The sequence below is a fragment of the Caretta caretta genome, chromosome 5, assembly GCF_965140235.1.
Source record: "Caretta caretta isolate rCarCar2 chromosome 5, rCarCar1.hap1, whole genome shotgun sequence".
NCBI lineage: Eukaryota > Metazoa > Chordata > Testudines > Cheloniidae > Caretta > Caretta caretta.
In genome coordinates, this window is record NC_134210.1 from 25,379,841 (window position 1) to 25,398,414 (window position 18,574).

At 42.9% G+C, this 18,574-nt stretch overlaps 1 protein-coding gene across 9 annotated transcripts in view; it reads right to left on the reverse strand.

Moving 5' to 3' along the window:
• Nucleotides 1-18,574, reverse strand: part of PRLR (prolactin receptor) — a 322,433-nt gene that overhangs the window by 134,356 nt on the left and 169,503 nt on the right. For 6 of the 9 annotated variants that reach the window (XM_075128420.1, XM_075128422.1, XM_075128421.1 and 3 more), the window contains one exon: nt 5,270-5,321. The exons of 1 other annotated variant lie outside the window; for it this stretch is intronic. The gene's annotated coding sequence lies outside the window, so the exon portion shown is untranslated. Of the gene's footprint in view, nt 1-1,536; nt 1,596-5,269; nt 5,489-18,574 lie in introns of those variants that run through there. 2 more of the 9 variants (XM_048850345.2, XM_075128425.1) reach the window with 2 other exon arrangements.

Sequence of the window (18,574 nt, forward strand, 5' to 3'; positions counted from 1 at the left end):
GTGTTGCTCCTTTAAGACTTCTGAAAGCATGCTCCACACCCCATCCCAGTCAGATTCTGGAAGACACTTCACATTCTTAAATCTTGGGTCAATTGCTATAGCTATCTTTAGAAATCTCACATTGGTACCTTCTTTGCATTTTGTCAAATCTGCAGTGAAAGTGTTCTTAAAACGAACAACATGCTGGGTCATCATTCGAGACTGCTATAACATGAAATATATGGCAGAATGCAGGTAAAACACAGAGTAGGAGACATACAATTCTCCCCAAGAAGTTCAGTCACAAAATGAATTAATGCATTGTTTTTTTAACAAGCATCATCCGCATGGAAGCACATCCTCTGGAATGGTGGCCTAAGCATGAAGGGACATATGAATGTTTAGCATAACTAGCACGTAAATACCTTGCAATGCCGGCTATGAAAGTGCCATGCAAACACCTGTTCTCACTTTCAGGTGGTATTGTAAACAAGAAGCAGGCAGCATCATCTCCTGTAAATGTAAACAAACTTGTTTCTCTTAGCATTTGGCAGAACAAGAAGTAGGACTGAGTGGACTTGTAGGCTCTAAAGTTTTACATTGTTTTGTTTTTGAGGGTAGTTATGTAACAAAAACAAATCTACATTTCTAAGTTGTACTTTCATGATAAAGAGATTGCACGATAGTACTTGTATGAGGTGAACTGAAAAATATTATTTCTTTTATCATTTTTACAGTGCAAATATTTGTAATAAAAATATAAAGTGAGCACTGTACACTTTGTATTCTGTGTTGTAACTGAAATCAATATATTTTAAAATGTACAAAAACATCAAAAATATTCAATACATTTCAATTGGTATTCTATTGTTTAACAGTGTGATTAAAATGGTAATTAATTTTTTAAATTGTGATTTTTTTTTTTTTTAGGTAATCACGTGAGTTAACTGCGATTAATCAGCAGGCCTACTTACAACAAGTGCCAACTATCACACTAGAAACTAGAAAGTTTCTCAAAAATGGTGACTGAACAAAAATGCACCCCCCCCCAAATCTCATCATGTGACCTCAGAACTAGTATAAACTTTTTTCTAAGCTTTAAGGAAGAAGTGACTCACTCCATTTATATTGCCCTTTTCCACGCTCAGGCCCCAATGTGCTTATATTGCACTGTCTTGGTACTCTAGTATAGATGTCATTAGTAACTACATCCTATCCACATAACTATGGTTCTCTGCCTGGTCTGTCTCTGTGTCTGATACACACTCAACCCTGTCGTAAGCAGGGTGTGAATGAGCTCTCCCCTGACATCTATTGACACACTGGGGGAAAAAGACTTCAGGAGCAGACTTTATATGCATAGACACCTACCCTGCCCAGGTATTCAGCAGACAGAGTTGCTTTGCCAAAATGATCAATTTTGGCTGCTTTGGGGTTATAATTCACTTTTGAATGCAGGGGCAATGAAATGCTGTTATCCTTAGTGTATGAGTAAAAGGCAGCAGAACTGTACTTAGTATACCCTGAGCGAGGGTGTCATTCTAAACTGAAGCTTACCTGCTAAGCAGGGGGTAGGGATAGCAGCAGCAAGCCAGTTGCAGAAGTAGTAAAGGAGGCATTGCTTGATTCTTACCGTTAGGGCAGGGGTGGCCAGCTTGAGCCTGAGAAGGAGCCAGAATTTACCAATGTACATTGCCAAAGAGCCACAGTAATAGGTCAGCAGCAACCCATCAGCTCCCCCGCTTCCCTCCTCCCAGCACCTCCCACCCACTGGCAGCCTCCCCCCACATCAGTGCCTCCCCCTTCCTCCCCGCACCTCCCAATCAGCTGTTTCCTGGCATGTAGGAGGCTCTGGGGATGGGGAGGAGCGAGTGCACGGCAGGCTCGGGGGAGGCGGGGCGGAAAGGGTGGGAGTGGGAGCAGTGCCTGTGGCAGAGGCAGGGGCTGAGCAGTGAGCACCCCTCGGCACATTGGAAAGTTGGCGCCTGTAGCTCCAGCCCCAGAGTCGATGCCAACACAAGGAGCCGCATATTAACTTCTGAAGAGCCGCATGTGGCTCCGGAGCCACAGGTGGGCCACCCCTGTTTTAGGGGTAGGAGGTGGACCAGTATGAATACATCTCTGAACTCTGGGTCTTTGCTGGTCAACAATAACCAACTGAGAGTATGGTGCAGCTGAGGGAAAGGGTAATGGTGTGTTAAAGGGATATTTGTGTGTTGGACACTGCCCATGCTTTTGAATTGTGGTTGTGGTGTGTTCCCAAATTAATGTTAGATTCCCTCGCCCTTTTAATAAGTTTTCTCTTATTATGCAGAGAGTTAGTACTGGCTAGTGGGGAAGTATTGTCTTTTATAGGCACCTGGGGTGATAGTTAAATTTTCCCTGATTAGTGGGTGAGGGCTCGAGCTGGTTCTGTTATGTATTATTAAGAGGAACTTAGATACTGAACCTGGTCCTTGTTGTTGCTGACTCCTCCTGGCTAAAGTGTTACACTATGAAGGGTTTAATATTCTACTTAAAGTAGCCCAAATAAAGCCATGTCCCTAATACAGCAAAAGCTTTGGGCCACATTCTACACCAACATACATCCTTACTGGTTTCAAGAGCAATGGGGCATAATTCAGAGTAAAACTTGTTTCTTGTTTCTTCAGTAGTAAGTGATGCAGCAAACCGTGCTTTATTAAACTGAGGCCTGGAAGTTACAGCCAATAGAAAGGCTAAAGATTGCTGGGGAACAGAATAGATCCCTCGAGAAGGGCTCTGCCTAGCAAAAGTGTGGGGTGGGGCTGGAGGGAGAGAGGGACGAGGGAGGAGGGGAATCAAAACCAGATCCTTCCTGAGGCTTACCAAATTTAGTTAATTTTTAAAAAACTAAATTTGCATATTTAAGCTTTGTAACGTTGAGGGTGTAGAAGTACTAAAAGATCTTGACAAAAGCTATGAGTATCTTCAACCCAGCAGAGACTATGAAGTAACAATACATAGCATACTTATGTTGCTTTACAAGCTGTAATTAATCTCTGTGTAAACACTGAGGAGGAAGTCAGCCTAGGGAGATTAAACGCCTGAGCTGAAATCCTGCCCCCACTGAAGTCAATGACAAAACTCCCTTGGACTTCAGTTGGCCAGGAATTCACCTTTCATTTTCAGAGGTGCTGAGTTCCCACAGCCTCTGAATCAGTGCCAAAGTTTTCAGAAGTTGCTACTAGTTTGGCGTGTCTAAGCATTTGGGTGCCCAAACTGAGACAGATAAGTCCGACTTTTCGTGGCGCTGAGCAACTCCAGCTGAAGCCAGTGGGAGCTCACCACCTCTAAAGAAGGTCTCAAACTAGACACCAAATACAGGAGGCACCCAAAAGCAGTGACAACTTTTACAAATGCAGGCCTAAGTGACATGCTCAAGGTTACAAGGAGTCTGTGGCTGAGCTAGGCTAGGAAACTTGGAGTCCTAAATTCCAGCTCTGTGCTTAGTCCACAAGACAAAGTTGCCCCCTATTTCATAGTACTCAGTTCTCACAAGAAAGCTTATTCTGATGATGTCGTCCAATTTCTAGTCCAAAAACCACAAACACGTTGCAGACATGAATCTAAACTCTGAATTACCACCCCACCCTCAAACACCAATTCTTTTCATGTTTGCCTGGGACTAACGTTAATCTATACAACCTGTATTCCTCCAGGTTCCCCTTCCCTTCAAGGTCTGCTTGCCACATATGCCCAGCTGCATGTGAGCTGTTGCTAATCCTCCCACCAGGTTGTTTATCTAGAGCATTTCATCAGAGATAAACAGCCCATAGCATAATTAATTATCAGTTTTAGCAGCTAGCAGTACCAACATAGAACATGCAGTAAATGATAGCACTTGTTGTACACATACATATCAGGCATCACTCCCTGCTTAGTGACAGGTTTCAGAGGAACAGCCGTGTTAGTCTGTATTCGCAAAAAGAAAAGGAGTACTTGTGGCACCTTAGAGACTAACCAATTTATTTGAGCATGAGCTTTCGTGAGCCACAGCTCACTTCATCAGATGTGTACCGTGGAAACTGCAGCAGACTTTATATACACACAGAGAATATGAAACAATACCTCCTCCCACCCCACTGTCCTGCTGGTAATAGCTTATCTAAAGTGACCAGCAGGAGAGTGAATTTGTGTGGGGGGGTGGAGGGTGAGAAAACCTGGATTTGTGCTGGAAATGGCCCACCTGTTGATCACTTTAGATAAGCTATTACCAGCAGGACAGTGGGGTGGGAGGAGGTATTGTTTCATATTCTCTGTGTGTATATAAAGTCTGCTGCAGTTTCCACGGTACACATCTGATGAAGTGAGCTGTGGCTCACGAAAGCTCATGCTCAAATAAATTGGTTAGTCTCTAAGGTGCCACAAGTACTCCCTGCTTAGACTTGTTCATACTGCAGAGGCAGACCATTCATCTGCCTTTGGGAAAGGAAGTTCCTAGCAGTTCAACAACAGTGACCCATCTCTCAAGACAAAATATAAAAGATAGGTGTCTGCAGTGCAGGGCTTCAGTGAGAGGGAGGCTTGATGTAGGAGAGAAATAAAAGGGATCCATACTGTTTGCTGTAGGTAGGTCAGCCTGAGAAAGTGACAGCAAAGAAATGCTACCCCCCCAACAAAAAAACCTCCACAACCAACAAACAAACAGATCCTACGTGATACCCAGAATACTGAAAATGTGATAGGGAAGGCACCAGGCTTCCACAGCATGCAGGAAGGGATCACTGAATTCTTGAAATCAAGAGCTATAAGTCATCACAGCTTCCTTTCTCCTCCACAGCTCAGTTAGCTGTTCTCATGTTTCTGTGCTTCCCTTTTACCCGATGCCAGTGTCAGTGAATGCTGAGATGTCAAACACTTAATCTGATCCAAATCAGTCATCTTCTGAGAAACATTGGGGGTGCCAAAGCACATCAATGTGGATGTACATTAGGGTAATAATGAAATCATGTAAGATTATTTCAACACTTAATTAAAAGACCAGTGCAAGTCTATGTGTCCTTGTAAAGTATAATATCTCTGTCCGAATTATTATTAGCAATTCACAGGAGACAGTTGTCACCTGGCTGACAGTTGTCACCAAAACAATAGTTTTTTCCATCAGCTGTTAGCTACACAGTATCTAATGTATTGTATTAAGTTTAGCTGGTTTCTGATTATTTTTAATAGCCTATTAACATTAACAAACTCTACCAATCAATCTTTATACAATGATGAACGTCCTTATATTCAAACTCACTTTAGGAACAGGTTTAGCCACAGTACTCACTTTTGCCTGGTAATGAAGTCTGGGTTGATCCATGTCAGTTCGGGAACACTTCCTGAACAAGGATATGAAAATCCAGCATTGGTAACACAGTTAAACAACTTCAATCAATCCAGAGAAAGAAAAATCCCCCACTCTCAAATACAAAACAAGATTCAGAAAAATCTCTAATGTTTACAGCGTTGACTCCCAAGATATTCAGTCTGACGGCTCTGAGCAATATAACTATGTACTTGTACATTCTCAGCCCATTAGAGGAGGAGTCAGTGTTGCAACATTTATGTTCCTTGCTCCAGGCAAAACAGTGATTTTCTTCAGTGTGCAAAATGTCTGGAGCATGACAGTTTTACAAGGTTAGAGAGGTACTTTGGAGTATAGAAATCCAGCAATTAATTTGTTTTTAAAATCACCTTTATCAGCTAGAAATTACTATGCCTGCCCTAAAGTGTATAACACATTTTTTAAAGAAGTAAATCCAATATTCTTTCTACATAAAGTACTTCAAAAGTTCTTTCTATTCCAAAGTGTCAACTCCTTTTTATTTTACAGTGACATGAAACAGCACAAATTTACAGTAATTTGGGTCCTGTTGCATTGATGAGACATCTGAGACAGAAATGAGAATCTTTCCCTTAGATTTGTCAGAAATCCTATGAGCTGAAAAACTTCAGTTTACAGGCTCAAGCTTTGCATTACTTGTGTAGAACTGGATGGCTAGTGAGAAATTTGCAAACATTTTTGCAAATTCTGACCCATCTTTTCATTCAGCTATATTTGCACCCTCTCTGCCTGACTGAAGTTTTGTTCGTGCCATTGTGCGTGACAGGTAAAGTTTGGGTTTGCAGTTTAAATTTTTTAGTTAAAACTTACCATGAAATGAGCTGAGTGAAAGTTCTGTAGATCCAATCATGGACCAGAACTAATACCATATGATTCAGGTGATCCATTATAAAGCTTGAGCAACTTCAAATACCAAATAATCACATGAATACAGTGAAAAATCCATAGGCAAACAATTTCAAGTCATGAACACAAATGTTGCAAGTCATGATCAACTCACAAACAGAAAGAGACTAAACTTGTTAACTAAAAATATCCACAAGAAATAATTCAACCAGCTCTACCAGCATGTCTGCAAATTTCCTTCAGTGGCTCCCTATCTAGAAGTTTGAACTCAAGTGGTCCTAATAGATTGCGGATGGATCATGTGAGAATATGCATCTTCTCAGCAACAAGAAAAGGAAAGTGAAGGACAACATAACAGATCCTTAATCAGCTGGAACAAAGATGCATTGGACTACAACCAGCTGCTTTACGGCTGCAGCTGCTTGTCTCTGCCAAATTTAGAGGACTAGCGCCAGAAAAGCAAGCAGAGAAAAGGAGAGAAATTGTGTTCAAGGGAGAGTTAGTAAGAACCAGGAAGGTGCTCCTGGGAAAAGGGCTGCTTCGGTGTTATGTGGTAGATTGGTGATATGCACATCTGTAGGGGGATTTGTAGAAGGTGGAGTATATCTCTGTGGAATATAAGAGAATACAACTCTAAGGACTTCTTGGTTGGGAAAGATGCAAGGTCAGATCCTACTCACTTGAAAAGTCTAGATGAAATCAGTGAGAATCCTCAGACAAGAAAGGATTACTCAGCTGAAGACAGGATGAAGATGAGAATTAAATAACTGTTACTTAGCATATACCAAGTCAGTGAGAACTTTAATATTAAAGAGGGTAGTGAAATATTTTACTTAACATAAGGAATGAAAGTGAAGGAAAAAAAATATTCAGAATTTCTGCTACAGATCCCCAGGATGCAGACAGAACAGTTACTGAACCAACTCTCCAGGTATCCAAAGCCTTAGGACATTGCATATATGAGGGATTCTAACCACAATGAAATGTGTTGTTTAATAAATTGAGCCTAGCCTGCATCAGAAATGTTTCTGAGTTACCTACTTCATGATGCATAATGTAGAAAATCCAGCCAGAGAGGAATCCATCTTGAATCATCGTTTTGTTAATAAAGAAGTGTGATTGATTCTAGGCTTCTTTGTTATTCTTAGTTATGACAAGCTACTTAAATTCAGCATAGTAATAATATATAATTTTCATAGGCTACAGTGGCACAAGGGTGTTAGATTTCAGGAGAGCAAGATTTAGTAAATTAAGATATCAAGAGCCCAGTTCTCCTCTCACCTGCACAACTTTTCCACCACTGCAACACTTAGTTACTCCTGATTTACAATAGTGTAACAGAGAAGAATCAGGCCCTTAGTTAGTAGGGTAGGGTGCATTGGGAGGAATTACTAGTGTTGAAGAAGGCTGAGAAACCTAAAAAGGATCACTAATATCAAAAGGCACAGCAGACTAGAGTTCCAACATAAAAAAGAATACAAGGAATAAGAAGCTGCCGATTTGGTTTCATGAACGTTAAAAAGAAAAGAAAAAAAAAGGCCAGTGTAAACAGTGCAATCTGTCTCAGCCTGCCTTAACCTTTGTTAGTGCTGGGACTGGGTAGACACAAGAAGTCATGGATGTATTGGCCTCAAGAGTTAGACTGTACAGTCCTAAAACAATGGTCTATCACAAATGAGATTGAAGGGTCCAACCCTGCAAGATGTTGAGCTCCTCCTAAGAGATGCTGAGCCCTTTTAACTGACTTCAGCGGGAGTTGTATGTTCAGCAGTGCTCAGGACTGGGCCGGATTCAGATTTTCTCTGGCAACATGAGGTGGACCAATGGAAAGAGGTAACTGGAAGGAAGCCATTTTACCCAGTCTCACTCTCACAGTTTTGTTCTCTTTGTCTTTACAGGATAGTAAGCAGGATCTTTGGGGATGAGACACTGATGGATGAACCCCTCTCCTATTGCCTCTGAACTTAGTCCAAGTTTGTAGCTTACCCTTCAAACTTAAGCAGGACAGGAAGTGAAATGGGCAGCTGGCCAACAAAGATGGGCCCAGAAAGCAAAGGGAAGAGAAGCAAGAGAAAAAGCATTTAACCCTGCAAAAAGGCCAAGCCAGGGACGAGACCAAGTGTTAGCAGGGCAAATTGAAATGCCCAAGAGCTTAGAATGAGGCAGCCAGTCAGTAAAGTAAAAGAAAACCTAACAAGTACAGGTAGAAAGTGACTGTAGTGGTGTGTGGTGGTGGTATGACCATAATGATCACACTCAGGCTTAGACAGAATTCTTGGATGCCAGTGGAGATGAGCCCGGCCAACAGTAGTTCTTGCCGCTAGTGGGCCTTGGCGTGACTGAGGTAGCTGTGACCATGGAAGGCCAAGATCTATATAATGTTGGGTTGCCAACCTTCTGATGTCTGAAAACCAGACACCACTGCCCAACCTCTTCCCCAAGGCCATGCCCCATGCCCCAGCTCTTCCCCCAAGGTCCTGCCCCCTGCTGGCTCCCCCACTCCCAGGAAGCTGGTGTGATAGAGCAAGATGGTGCTGATTCATAAGACTTAGAACAGCATGAGAGGTTTAAAAGAAGTATTTGTTCTTTGCCTTTTAGAATTTTTTTCCTCATACTTGGTTCCTTCCTACAACAAAATTCTCCACAGAAAAATCATGTAGAAAAAACCTTTAGCCTTAGGAGTGTTCATTAAATGCCTTACCTGTTCTGTAGGTAGGCTTTCCCCACACATCGACTCAGGGACTTTTTTTTATTTTTAAAAAAGAGAAAACTGATTGCACACGCAAACAAAGCAAACCTAATGAGCAGATTCAGCATGGTATTATACAAATGCATGTTGACATTTACCCAATGTGCATCTATTTGCAATTGTGTCCTAATACTTAGGGCTCATCTATATTAGAAAAGTTGTGCAGTCTTAGCTAAACTAATTTGAAGTCTGTGAAATTGAATAGGTGATACCCCTTAATGTAGATGCACTTTAACCCTCACTTAAATCAGTTTAGTTTAATTTAGTAATTTACCAGTACACGCTAAACAAGGATTAAATGGGTTTAACAGGTTTAAGTGCATCTACATTAAGTGAGAAGTACCACCATGACTAATATCCAAAAAAACAAAGTTTAAACTCTTCCTATAACTTGGTTAAAATCCAACCCACCTCTTTTCTATGTGTTATTAGATACCAAAGAGTATAGGAATGTGAGTTTTTTCTTGGGGTGAGGGCAAATGAGAGGTTCCACAAACTTAGAAAAGGAAAGTTTCAGCTATACAAACAAGAATGCCTTGTAAAAAACACAGTATCCTAAAATAATGCCAAATAAACCTGGCAGCATATGTATTTCTGCTATAAAATGCAGCAACCCATTTGCCAGACTGCTGCTAGTTACCTGCCCCATTTTCCATAGTCCTAATAATTTTCTTTCTGTTTTAGAATCTCTAAATTTGGTACAAATTTTATGGCTTCTGGCATATTGTGCACAGTAAGATTTGTTTTGTAGAAATTACATCTTTTTAAGTGTCTAAACCATTCTTTGAAAAGCTGGCAAATGATTTTTGGCTGGTTAAGAAAGTATTGTATTTTAAATCAAACTTATGTTTTAAATTGTTACTAGAATAAGCATCTGAGAATATTGTTTGTATAGAAATGCATTAATCCACACTCTTGGTAAATCACAAAATAGTAGCCTTGCCCTACTTCCCAAAGATTGGAGGGGGGGCAGTAACTGGCATTGAAGGATGCTGGGACTGTAGGGGCACTAACTGGCATTGAGGAGGAACACTGTGTGGGGGTCACTAGGATTTTGGGGAGAACAGTAAGTGTCATTGAGGGATGTTGAGGGTGTGGAGGGAGCAGTAACTGGCACTGATGGGGTGTGGTGGAAGGACTAACTGGAATTGATGGGGCATGGTGTGGGTGGGGGCAGTAACTGGCAGAGAGGGAGCACTGGAGTTGGGGGACCGCTGACTGGCAGCTTGGGAGGAGTTGGGGTAATGGGCAGTGAGGGGGGGTGCACGCTGTGTGCGTGTATGAGAGGCAATAAGGGGCAGTGAGGGGGCATGCTCTGTTTGCAGCACGGGGGTGTGTGTGTCACTCACCGGAGAGAGGAAATAGAGGCACAGTGGGGGGCAAGGGGAGACAGGAGCCCACCCGGGCAGTGGCAGTACCTACCTCTCCAACGGAGAGGCCAAATAGCATCTGGGAGCCAGGCAGTTCTCTCCGTCAGCAGCAGCAGCTGAGCAGCTGCTGCTCTTCCTATCCTCTCAGTGGTGAGGCTGATTGTGGTTATTCCGGTAACCGGACTTTTAGTGTCTGGTCGGCAGTGTGGACCGGACTTTCCAGTCGAAAACTGGACACCTGGCAACCCTAGTTGCATTTTCAGTATAAGTAAGGTGGTTTCACCTCAATCCACTAGCACCAGAACCAGGGGGGCCCATGCCCCCCACTTTTTAACAAAAAAGAAATATAAATGCAGAATTTATGTCCCCCACAGATTTCCCCCTTCCCGCAGAATAATAGATTCTGCCAAGGAGACACTGCAATTACACCTTTAGCCCACCAGGGGCTGCTGTGGTGCCAGAAGAGAAGGCAGGTGGCTCACCACAGAAGCAGCCAGCCATGGAGAGGGAGCGGGCACTTTGGTCTTGCGCGCCACCCCTCTCCTCCCCGCCACTTCTACAAAGGTTCCGGAGTCCTTGCCTCAATCCTATAAGAGAAGATGTGAGCCCTATAAATCTTTGTACCAACTTAAGTGAAAGTTACAGGTCCCAATGATTTTTTGTGGAATTCATGGACATGAATCCCCTGTAAGCTTAGAAGTTCAACGAAGTATTTTGAATGACTTTAGAGTAGCCTAAGCAGGGTACAACCAGCAAACTGAAGCCTCTTATCTGAGAGTGAAGGGAAAAAATACTTATTTGATATGGCTGTCTGAATCCATCAATTCCTAATAGTCTCTTAGCTTCATTAGGTGAACTGTGTAATTTAGAAGCATGTTTATCAGTTATGGTACCGGTGTGACGTTATTGACATGAACTGGGACCCTAGAGATCATTGCTGCAACTAAAGTCCTATAGTGGTCCCAAATCTTGTATACAGGGGCTCAAATAAGGTGTCTAAGACAAGGTTATGGTTTGCTGGTTATGATTATGCTATCTGTATATGTGTATCATTTTTGTAGTTAAAGTTACAAATACTGGCTCCATACTGTCTGTATTTCATACATGTGCTATGCTTCTGGGTGACACCCTAGACAAGTTGGTGTCAGCTCTGCCTAGCCTGCTTGATGGCCCATTAAGGACCATCAGCTATACAACTGACCCATTGAGATAAGGCAGACATGCCTTGTGACTCAACAAGGTATGCAGGGACATGCCTATGGACAGAACTCTGAGGTTTTTCCATCCCATGCGATGGACAGCTTGTCTTTGGAACAAAGAAAGCAAAGACCACATGGCAAGAGAATATAAAAAGCTGCTGCAGCTCCTCCATCTTGTCTTCAATCCTGCTTCATACCTCTGGAGGGACTTTGCTACAAACTGAAGTGCTACACAAAGGACTGATGACCCACCCCAGCTGTGGATGTACTCCAGAGACTTGATTTGAACCTGCAGTTTATTCTATCACTGCTACAAGCCTGAACCAAGAACTTTGCCATTACTGGTTTCAGAGGAACAGCCGTGTTAGTCTGTATTCGCAAAAAGAAAAGGAGTACTTGTGGCACCTTAGAGACTAACCAATTTATTTGAGCATGAGCTTTCGTGAGCTACAGCTCACTTCATCAGATGTTTACCGTGGAAACTGCAGCAGACTTTATATACACACAGAGAATATGAAACAATACCTCCTCCCACCCCACTGTCCTGCTGGTAATAGCTTATCTAAAGTGATCAACAGGTGGGCCATTTCTAGCACAAATCCAGGTTTTCTCACCCTCCACCCCCCACACAAATTCACTCTCCTGCTGGTGCTAGCCCATCCAAAGTGACAACTCTTTACATAATCAAGTAGGGCTATTTCCTGCATAGATCAAGGTTTTCTCACATCCCCCCCACCCCCATACACACACAAACTCACTCTCCTGCAGGTAATAGCTCATCTAAACTGACCACTCTCCAAGTTTAAATCCAAGTTAAACCAGAATATCGGGGGAGGGGGGGGGTAGGTTGCGGGGCTGTCTGTAGGCAAGGACTGTCCCCGCAACCTGAAGCAAATACTCACCAACAACCACATACCACACAACAGAACCACTAACCCAGGAACTTATCCTTGCAACAAAGCCCGTTGCCAATTGTGCCCACATATCTATTCAGGGGACACCATCACAGGGCCTAATAACATCAGCCACACTATCAGAGGCTCGTTCACCTGCACATCCACCAATGTGATATATGCCATCATGTGCCAGCAATGCCCCTCTGCCATGTACATTGGTCAAACTGGACAGTCTCTACGTAAAAGAATAAATGGACACAAATCAGATGTCAAGAATTATAACATTCATAAACCAGTCGGAGAACACTTCAATCTCTCTGGTCATGCAATCACAGACATGAAGGTCGCTATCTTAAAACAAAAAAACTTCAAATCCAGACTCCAGCGAGAAACTGCTGAATTGGAATTCATTTGCAAATTGGATACTATTAATTTAGGCTTAAATAGAGACTGGGAGTGGCTAAGTCATTATGCAAGGTAGCCTGTTTCTTCTTGTTTTTTCCTACCCCCCCCCCCCCCCGATATTCTGGTTTAACTTGGATTTAAACTTGGAGAGTGGTCAGTTTAGATGAGCTATTACCTGCAGGAGAGTGAGTTTGTGTGTGTATGGGGGTGGGGGGGATGTGAGAAAACCTTGATCTATGCAGGAAATAGCCCTACTTGATTATGTAAAGAGTTGTCACTTTGGATGGGCTAGCACCAGCAGGAGAGTGAATTTGTGTGGGGGGTGGAGGGTGAGAAAACCTGGATTTGTGCTAGAAATGGCCCACCTGTTGATCACTTTAGATAAGCTATTACCAGCAGGACAGTGGGGTGGGAGGAGGTATTGTTTCATATTCTCTGTGTGTATATAAAGTCTGCTGCAGTTTCCACGGTAAACATCTGATGAAGTGAGCTGTAGCTCACGAAAGCTCATGCTCAAATAAATTGGTTAGTCTCTAAGGTGCCACAAGTACTCCTTTTCTTTTTGCCATTACTGTATGTCATTGATTCCATTTAACCAATTCTAACTCTCATCCATAGCTTTTTCCTTTTATGAATAAACCTTTAGTTTTTAGACTCTAAAGGATTGGCAATAGCGTGATTTGTGGGTAAGATCTACATTGACCTGGGTCTGGGGTACTGGTTTTCATAACCATTCATCCCCATAACGAGTGGCACTGGTGGTGATACTGGGAAACTGGAGTGTCTGAGGGAATTCTTGTGTGACATGTGGTTAGCCAGTGGGGTAAAACCAAAGTCCTCTCTGTTTGGCTGGTTTGGTTTGCCTTAGAGGTGGAAAAACCCCAGCCTTGGGCTGTAACAGCCCTGCTTTAAGCAATTTGTCTTGAATTGGCACTCTCAGCTGGGTCCTGCCAGAACCAGTATCATTACAACCGGGCATTCAGATGGAATGCTTCATTGTGATTACGATCTTCCATTTACTAAATAAAACTGTCGGCTTTACTGGGACAGTCATGGAGTTACTTTGGGGTAAGAATCAGTGATCTGTGTGAAGCTCAGGGAAAAGATCAGGGCACCCTCTCCCACCCCCCAAAAAAGGGCACAATGAGTTAATGATGCCAAAGGAGTTAAGGGTACTAAGAAAGGCTTTTAAAAATCCAGCCAGGAAAGAAAAATACTGCATAGAAAGTACTTCACTTACTACATGATGCAGGAGATCAAACTAATATAGTCGATGACTATTATTTGTATTATTATAGCTCTTAGGAACCTAATGTCTTAAGGGCTTACAAGCTGATCTCCTTAATAAGAAAAAAAATTGGGAGTTTAGGATGTGCTTAAAGTTAATTTGGCCTGTCATCATTTTTGTAGTCAATATGGTGTAATTTAACATTATTAGTCAGGCACCTCAAACTACATTTTGATCTCAGGTATGTTCGAGGAAATCCGAACAAATGAAGTAAATAGTTACTCCAGAGTTACACTGCAGTAATTGAAATTAAAAGCTGGCCCCACATGTTCATATTTGCTCATGAGGCACTATATATAAATAAATATTTATATAAATAAAAACTAATGGGAAATTCTCATCACTGTTATATGCAGCATCTTCCTGGGATCAGTCCTATCTGCCATGTTGTTCTGTGTATCTATGACACCATCTCTAAATGTGGGCAAAATATTATGAGTAAACTGATGGGACCCAGCTGTGTATCTCTTGTCTGTGGCCCCTGTAAGTTCAGACACTACCCTGTAAGAACGTGCGGAGGATAGAAGAAAAGAGGGGGGAAGTCTTGCTTCTGGTTTAGGATTATTAATACAATGGGAATGCCTCCTCCTTTATTTTATCCCTGCTTGATCAAAGGATCCATTAGAAGACAGTCAAATTAACTTTTACGGTCACTTTTGACTTTTGTAAAAAACTTTATCACCCTGTAGGTCTTACAGCTTGCCTCATTGACCACATCATGCTCACACTATTAACGTTTATTATTAATACAATTAAGAAGGGGACGAATCCACTTTTTATGGAATCAGGTACTAAATACTAACTTTTTCTAATCCCATAGCCAATGTAGATCCAGCCAGTGATCTCAGTCTCATAAACTGTCAATAACTTATGCTAATGTACAGAGCATGAAATCTGCTTTCTTTAAAACATGTACACCAAACTATGGGAGATAACAGCAAAGACCTGCAGTAGGGTACAAGTCTTTTCAATTATGGAAGCAACAAGGTTAAATGCTACTCTTCTTCAATCTATGTCAAATTACACTGAAAGCTCTTCTGCATACAGGCCATGTTGACTTCAGTGTTGATTCCTGTTGACTTCAATGGAGCACAGTTGGGCCCTAGGACAAGACCGTTTTTGTTCCCGCTGCAGGTACTCAGACAGGACCAAAAATGCTAGGACAGAACCAGTAGGGAGAAAAAGGTACATGATAATATGCTGACAGACTTGCTGAACCAAAACCCCTATGATATTGAACAGCTGCTCTGTTTTAACTGTATCAGTTTCTAAATATATGTAGTATAGAAAAGATCTTAAACCTTGAGAAGAGGTCATAGCATTTGGACATGGCTTGGATGTGGTGCAAAGGAAATGGACATGCTAGGAAATGAGGTGTTGCAGGGTTTTCCCAGCAGTGCTACAGGCATGTAGAGCCAGATTCGGTCATTGAATTCCAATGAAGCCAAATCAAGGAAAAATAGGGCAACAGTATTCTAGTGGAATTTGTTTTGTTTACTTTAAAACAGGGGTTCTCAAACTTTTTTTGCTGCCCCCTCTTTGAAAATATTTCAGGCTGTGATGACCCTTCCCCCTCAAAAAAAGTGATAGTAAATTACTGTACATATTCATGGGAGCACTAAATGAAGCATGTAATTATCCTTGCAGTAAAAGGCGCTGAAGCCTTTCAAAAAATGTGAAGCAACAGTTTTCAGGAATAAATACGTGGACATTTAAGAAACAGGTTTTCTGGAAAAGAACCCAACAGGATACTGTTTGGGGAGCTGGAAACCTTGTGTTAACAATCATAACATTGATTATTACCACAAACTGGACTTACTTGTCCAAGGATTGTGGCTTTATACACTATATACACACACAAGTATCTGGACACTTAATGCAAGGGATGCTGCTGTTTTGAAGTACACAGTTTTTTCAACTGTGGATCCAGGGAGCTGAGGGAGACCCTTAAATTGTCCTCCACGTTCACACCCTGGCTCTCCAGCTCTAAAGGCAGTGCCACCGTCAGCAGCAGCACAGAAGTAAGGGTGGCAATGTATCACACACACTTTAATCAGTATACTTTGAATATCTAACCCACAAAGGAGGTTGAGAGCCATAAGATTTAGCATATATTTCAGTCCTCCATCTTCAATTCCAATCAATTCTCTACCCACCATCAAATCCAGCACCACCTGGTGGTGACACTTCAAAGCTGAAGAGGCCATATCAGCCACTTCTTCCCAAGTTAGACCCTTCCTCAGGACTTCCTTTCATGGTGCCTATGACTCTATGCCTCAGTTATCTTTAGGATTACTCCCCTTATTTCTCAGCAGTGTGTGTGAATTAACTTAGAGCTCATGAAGAGCCTGATCCAGTCCACATTTAGGTCAATGAAAAGACTCCCACTGATGCACTAGGAGATGATTCTGATGGCAAGGTGTGAGATTGACAGCAATCCTCACATATATCATCTAGAAATCTGCAACACAGGTAGAAGACAGTCAGCAGAAGTTTCCCCAAACTGATCCACCATTATCCTTCAACTCATACTTGGAGGAACCATCTCTTTGAGAGGGTAGTTCAGTTCTATTTGGCGTCTCTATTGAAAATGTATAGTGACTATTGTTGTGGTGCTTATTGTGATGAACACATAATTCTGCAAAGGGAAATGAACTAAAATCACTAAGATCATTTACTGTACACCACCAGAGAACCATCAGCTGGGAACCTTTGGTGATTACTTATGCAAGATGGATTAAAAGTACATTTGGGGGTGGAGGCTGACAGCTCATGATATCCCATCTAATAACATCATGACCCCCTGAGGGGTCACGACCACCAGTTTGAAAATCCCTGCCATAGATACTCTCCTGCCACAAGTATGCCTTATATGTCTGTGTGTAAGCTTTCTCCTGAACTTGCTGTTGCTTGTCTGTGTTCCTACAGAACCCTCCCCCACCACCCTCTGCCTCAGAGAGATACCCAAACTTTTTCATATTCCTGGAATAGAGCTCACAGGACCCACTTGATCTGGCTGCTAGGGCAAGTAGGTAGATGATTGCCATTTTGTGCAGGGTCTCTAAACCTGACATCATCTTTATGCAGAGTTCGAGAACCTGACACCATGTTACAATCTGCCTTTGGCTTTTTGCTGTCCATGAAGCATCACAAAAAGCTCATTCCACTGTACAGAATATTAATGTATTCAAGCTTCCTACTTATAATGATGATTTGGAAGGCTGTTTTCTTCCTGGAACTGGATCAAGTTATTTTTGGCCTTAATGCAATCGACAAACTGTTCTCAGATCTTATTCTGCGCCCCCCACATTTTACAGGCTGATTATCAGACAGAACATCATTAGTTTAAGTAGTTTCTGCAAAGCACATTTTGTGAATAACAATAAATACTTTGCACTTTGTAACACTTTTCATCCAAGAACCTTAAAGTGTTTTACAAACATTAACAATAACTAAAAACAGCACTGCAAACTGTTATGGAATACAGAGCACATTTCAACCACTACTGAAATGTAGCCAACCTCTTTGTGGAAAGCAACAGATGTGTAGTAGCTTGCAGCAAAACTACAGCAACACCACCATATCTAATTGATATCACAAGGAGAATTTAGGTAACTAGAATTGCATTACTGAAGTTGGAATCTGGCCAGGACACTGAGGGTTACACAAGACCATTGGTTCTCAATGATGTGTTATGTGGGCCGCAGGTTGAGAATCACAGTGCCCCACCCCAAATGCTCCCACCCAGCCCCAGGGCCCCCCGACCCAGAGACCCCTCCACAGAGTTGGGCCAGGAGTGGAGTCCTGGGTTTGGGGTTGGACAGCCGAGACCCAGACCCACCGCGTGGGGCCGGGCAGCCAGACCGGGAACCCTGCAGCGCAGGGCCAGATCCTGCCAGCCAGACCCCCCGGCACAGGGCAGCCAGACCCGGACCCTGGGCAGCTGGCAGCCGGACCCATACTCCATGTGGGGCCGGGCAGCTGGGACCCGAGTTCCGCTGTGCCCGGCAGCTAGGACCTCCGGCGCCAAGCCAGTACTGGAGCACCGGGCATGAGCCGACAGCCAGGTCCTGAGGTGCCAGGCGAGGAACAGAGTCCCACCTAAAACCTGGGGGTGCTGCAGAACCCCTGCAAACCCCTAGTTCTCAGCGCCCAATCCCCCTCACTGCCCAGAGCCCCCGCAAACTTGCCCAGAGACCCACTCCCCCACCCCCCTGCAGCACTCACCAGCCCCCCTGCCTGTAGGAATGCTCCTGCAGGCTGCCTTACACTCTCTCCTCCTCAGCAAGCCCCACCCCGTGCCAGACCAGAGCTGCAAATTTTGAATTTTTTTAGCATTCACTTGGGCTGCAAGCTGTGTGCTAATTAGGCCATATGCGGGCTGCGGGTTGAGAACCGCTGCACTAGACTATTGTGGAAAGTGCTATGGAATCTTTTATAACCAAGTTGTAAGGAGACTGATCTCATGTCTCATTCAAATGATTTCATTTTTAGC